Source organism: Anomaloglossus baeobatrachus, chromosome 4, assembly GCF_048569485.1.
Source record: "Anomaloglossus baeobatrachus isolate aAnoBae1 chromosome 4, aAnoBae1.hap1, whole genome shotgun sequence".
Taxonomy (NCBI): domain Eukaryota; kingdom Metazoa; phylum Chordata; class Amphibia; order Anura; family Aromobatidae; genus Anomaloglossus; species Anomaloglossus baeobatrachus.
Window position 1 is genome coordinate 647,391,460 of NC_134356.1, and position 5,000 is coordinate 647,396,459.

The 5,000-nt window shown below is 38.4% G+C and overlaps 7 non-coding genes across 7 annotated transcripts; 4 read left to right on the top strand and 3 right to left on the bottom strand.

Annotated features, from left to right (window-relative positions):
- Positions 1-482: 482 nt before the first annotated feature.
- Positions 483-555, bottom strand: TRNAM-CAU (transfer RNA methionine (anticodon CAU)). Its single transcript has one exon. It is a non-coding gene; the product is annotated as a tRNA-Met (tRNA).
- A 91-nt stretch (positions 556-646) lies between these two features.
- Positions 647-718, top strand: TRNAE-UUC (transfer RNA glutamic acid (anticodon UUC)). The gene has a single exon. It is a non-coding gene; the product is annotated as a tRNA-Glu (tRNA).
- Positions 719-1,583: 865 nt separating this feature from the next.
- TRNAM-CAU (transfer RNA methionine (anticodon CAU)) lies at positions 1,584-1,656 on the bottom strand. Its single transcript has one exon. It is a non-coding gene; the product is annotated as a tRNA-Met (tRNA).
- Positions 1,657-1,747: 91 nt separating this feature from the next.
- Positions 1,748-1,819, top strand: TRNAE-UUC (transfer RNA glutamic acid (anticodon UUC)). The gene has a single exon. It is a non-coding gene; the product is annotated as a tRNA-Glu (tRNA).
- A 1,037-nt stretch (positions 1,820-2,856) lies between these two features.
- Positions 2,857-2,928, top strand: TRNAE-UUC (transfer RNA glutamic acid (anticodon UUC)). Its single transcript has one exon. It is a non-coding gene; the product is annotated as a tRNA-Glu (tRNA).
- A 1,031-nt stretch (positions 2,929-3,959) lies between these two features.
- TRNAE-UUC (transfer RNA glutamic acid (anticodon UUC)) lies at positions 3,960-4,031 on the top strand. Its single transcript has one exon. It is a non-coding gene; the product is annotated as a tRNA-Glu (tRNA).
- Positions 4,032-4,914: 883 nt separating this feature from the next.
- On the bottom strand, positions 4,915-4,987 carry TRNAM-CAU (transfer RNA methionine (anticodon CAU)). The gene has a single exon. It is a non-coding gene; the product is annotated as a tRNA-Met (tRNA).
- Positions 4,988-5,000: the final 13 nt, after the last annotated feature.

Below are 5,000 nucleotides of genomic sequence, written 5' to 3' on the forward strand. Positions count from 1 at the left end.
TTAAACTGTTGAAAGGAAAAAGTTTTTTAATCAAAGCAACACTCTTTTTTTTTTTTTTTTTTTTTTTTTTTTTTTTTTTTTTTACGCCTCTCATTTTTTCTGTGACTCTTTGGGTTATCCCATTTGACCAAGCAACCAGTATTCTTAGTTTACTGGTTCGATTCCTGCTATGGGATTGCCACTTTTTCTGTAATAAGTCACGCATTGAAATGTCGACACAAGCCATGCATACAGTCAGTCTAGCTTGGATTTGTTCTTTGCAGCAAAAAATGCTGACCACAATAGATTTTGGACATTCATTCCATTCTTTTGCTCAATACTCCATTTGAATTCATATCACAAATCATTTTTACTTTTGACTTTTAACTATTTGGTTTCAAAGGATCCAAAACCCCCTTTCTTTATATCTGACGTTTTTTGGTACTGAGTGGATACAGTTCTGGCTGTCTAGTCAAGATGGAGACAAAATATCTAAAGCATAGTGCCCCGTGTGAGGATCGAACTCACGACCTTCAGATTATGAGACTGACGCGCTACCTACTGCGCTAACGAGGCAAGCTTCTAGCAAGGATATGCCAAACTTACTTACTGAAAGCAATTAAGTTCTTCTTTTTCCACATTGACAACGTCTTATGAGAACAACACTTCCCATATGGTCTAGCGGTTAGGATTCCTGGTTTTCACCCAGGCGGCCCGGGTTCGACTCCCGGTATGGGAATGCTGCTTTTTCTGTACTATCTCTGACATTCAAAGGCCGACAGTTGTTTGCATAAAAAAGCAGTTCAGGTAAAAATTGCACTTTGCAGCCAAAGTTGCAAAACGTTAGGGTCTTGGCACTTCATTTCAAACTCTTGCACAACACTTTTATAGGTTTCATAGCTCAAACTATTCTCAACTATCATTTTTTACTTCAAAATGTCGAGGAACTCAAAAACTCGTATGGCCTGTCCTTTGGCCTCCAATTTCCATTCTAATCTGTAGAATTTAACAACTGAATGGCAAATTTCTCAAGCTCCCCAGTCAAAAAAAAGGAGTGAACTGTACCCTATCTGAGGGAAAACCTCATAATCATCAGAATAAGCCACTAGCTCCTAACTACTGTTCAAATGAGTCAAGTTTAAACTGTTGAAAGGAAAAAGTTTTTTAATCAAAGCAACACTCTTTTTTTTTTTTTTTTCTTTTTTACGCCTCTCATTTTTTCTGTGACTCTTTGGGTTATCCCATTTGACCAAGCAACCAGTATTCTTAGTTTACTGGTTCGATTCCTGCTATGGGATTGCCACTTTTTCTGTAATAAGTCACGCATTGAAATGTCGACACAAGCCATGCATACAGTCAGTCTAGCTTGGATTTGTTCTTTGCAGCAAAAAATGCTGACCACAATAGATTTTGGACATTCATTCCATTCTTTTGCTCAATACTCCATTTGAATTCATATCACAAATCATTTTTACTTTTGACTTTTAACTATTTGGTTTCAAAGGATCCAAAACCCCCTTCCTTTATATCTGACGTTTTTTGGTACTGAGTGGATACAGTTCTGGCTGTCTAGTCAAGATGGAGACAAAATATCTAAAGCATAGTGCCCCGTGTGAGGATCGAACTCACGACCTTCAGATTATGAGACTGACGCGCTACCTACTGCGCTAACGAGGCAAGCTTCTAGCAAGGATATGCCAAACTTACTTACTGAAAGCAATTAAGTTCTTCTTTTTCCACATTGACAACGTCTTATGAGAACAACACTTCCCATATGGTCTAGCGGTTAGGATTCCTGGTTTTCACCCAGGCGGCCCGGGTTCGACTCCCGGTATGGGAATGCTGCTTTTTCTGTACTATCTCTGACATTCAAAGGCCGACAGTTGTTTGCATAAAAAAGCAGTTCAGGTAAAATTTGCACTTTGCAGCCAAAGTTGCAAAACGTTAGGGTCTTGGCACTTCATTTCCAACTCTTGCACAACACTTTTATAGGTTTCATAGCTCAAACTATTCTCAACTATCATTTTTTACTTCAAAATGTCGAGGAACTCAAAAACTCGTATGGCCTGTCCTTTGGCCTCCAATTTCCATTCTAATCTGTAGAATTTAACAACTGAATGGCAAATTTCTCAAGCTCCCCAGTCAAAAAAAAAGGAGTGAACTGTACCCTATCTGAGGGAAAACCTCATAATCATCAGAATAAGCCACTAGCTCCTAACTACTGTTCAAATGAGTCAAGTTTAAACTGTTGAAAGGAAAAAGTTTTTTAATCAAAGCAACACTCTTTTTTTTTTTTTTTTTTTTTTTTTTTTTTACGCCTCTCATTTTTTCTGTGACTCTTTGGGTTATCCCATTTGACCAAGCAACCAGTATTCTTAGTTTACTGGTTCGATTCCTGCTATGGGATTGCCACTTTTTCTGTAATAAGTCACGCATTGAAATGTCGACACAAGCCATGCATACAGTCAGTCTAGCTTGGATTTGTTCTTTGCAGCAAAAAATGCTGACCACAATAGATTTTGGACATTCATTCCATTCTTTTGCTCAATACTCCATTTGAATTCATATCACAAATCATTTTTACTTTTGACTTTTAACTATTTGGTTTCAAAGGATCCAAAACCCCCTTCCTTTATATCTGACGTTTTTTGGTACTGAGTGGATACAGTTCTGGCTGTCTAGTCAAGATGGAGACAAAATATCTAAAGCATAGTGCCCCGTGTAAGGATCGAACTCACGACCTTCAGATTATGAGACTGACGCGCTACCTACTGCGCTAACGAGGCAAGCTTCTAGCAAGGATATGCCAAACTTACTTACTGAAAGCAATTAAGTTCTTCTTTTTCCACATTGACAACGTCTTATGAGAACAACACTTCCCATATGGTCTAGCGGTTAGGATTCCTGGTTTTCACCCAGGCGGCCCGGGTTCGACTCCCGGTATGGGAATGCTGCTTTTTCTGTACTATCTCTGACATTCAAAGGCCGACAGTTGTTTGCATAAAAAAGCAGTTCAGGTAAAATTTGCACTTTGCAGCCAAAGTTGCAAAACGTTAGGGTCTTGGCACTTCATTTCCAACTCTTGCACAACACTTTTATAGGTTTCATAGCTCAAACTATTCTCAACTATCATTTTTTACTTCAAAATGTCGAGGAACTCAAAAACTCGTATGGCCTGTCCTTTGGCCTCCAATTTCCATTCTAATCTGTAGAATTTAACAACTGAATGGCAAATTTCTCAAGCTCCCCAGTCAAAAAAAAGGAGTGAACTGTACCCTATCTGAGGGAAAACCTCATAATCATCAGAATAAGCCACTAGTTCTAACTACTGTTCAAATGAGTCAAGTTTAAACTGTTGAAAGGAAAAAGTTTTTTAATCAAAGCAACACTCTTTTTTTTTTTTTTTTTTTTTTTTTTACGCCTCTCATTTTTTCTGTGACTCTTTGGGTTATCCCATTTGACCAAGCAACCAGTATTCTTAGTTTACTGGTTCGATTCCTGCTATGGGATTGCCACTTTTTCTGTAATAAGTCACGCATTGAAATGTCGACACAAGCCATGCATACAGTCAGTCTAGCTTGGATTTGCTCTTTGCAGCAAAAAATGCTGACCACAATAGATTTTGGACATTCATTCCATTCTTTTGCTCAATACTCCATTTGAATTCATATCACAAATCATTTTTACTTTTGACTTTTAACTATTTGGTTTCAAAGGATTTAAAACCCCCTTCCTTTATATCTGACGTTTTTTGGTACTGAGTGGATACAGTTCTGGCTGTCTAGTCAAGATGGAGACAAAATATCTAAAGCATAGTGCCCCGTGTGAGGATCGAACTCACGACCTTCAGATTATGAGACTGACGCGCTACCTACTGCGCTAACAAGGCAAGCTTCTAGCAAGGATATGCCAAACTTACTTACTGAAAGCAATTAAGTTCTTCTTTTTCCACATTGACAACGTCTTATGAGAACAACACTTCCCATATGGTCTAGCGGTTAGGATTCCTGGTTTTCACCCAGGCGGCCCGGGTTCGACTCCCGGTATGGGAATGCTGCTTCTTCTGTACTATCTCTGACATTCAAAGGCCGACAGTTGTTTGCATAAAAAAGCAGTTCAGGTAAAATTTGCCCTTTGCAGCCAAAGTTGCAAAACGTTAGGGTCTTGGCACTTCATTTCCAACTCTTGCACAACACTTTTATAGGTTTCATAGCTCAAACTATTCTCAACTATCATTTTTTACTTCAAAATGTCGAGGAACTCAAAAACTCGTATGGCCTGTCCTTTGGCCTCCAATTTCCATTCTAATCTGTAGAATTTAACAACTGAATGGCAAATTTCTCAAGCTCCCCAGTCAAAAAAAAAGGAGTGAACTGTACCCTATCTGAGGGAAAACCTCATAATCATCAGAATAAGCCACTAGCTCCTAACTACTGTTCAAATGAGTCAAGTTTAAACTGTTGAAAGGAAAAAGTTTTTTAATCAAAGCAACACTCTTTTTTTTTTTTTTTTTTTTTTTTTTTTTTTTTTTTTTTTACGCCTCTCATTTTTTCTGTGACTCTTTGGGTTATCCCATTTGACCAAGCAACCAGTATTCTTAGTTTACTGGTTCGATTCCTGCTATGGGATTGCCACTTTTTCTGTAATAAGTCACGCATTGAAATGTCGACACAAGCCATGCATACAGTCAGTCTAGCTTGGATTTGTTCTTTGCAGCAAAAAATGCTGACCACAATAGATTTTGGACATTCATTCCATTCTTTTGCTCAATACTCCATTTGAATTCATATCACAAATCATTTTTACTTTTGACTTTTAACTATTTGGTTTCAAAGGATCCAAAACCCCCTTTCTTTATATCTGACGTTTTTTGGTACTGAGTGGATACAGTTCTGGCTGTCTAGTCAAGATGGAGACAAAATATCTAAAGCATAGTGCCCCGTGTGAGGATCGAACTCACGACCTTCAGATTATGAGACTGACGCGCTACCTACTGCGCTAACGAGGCAAGCTTCTAGCAA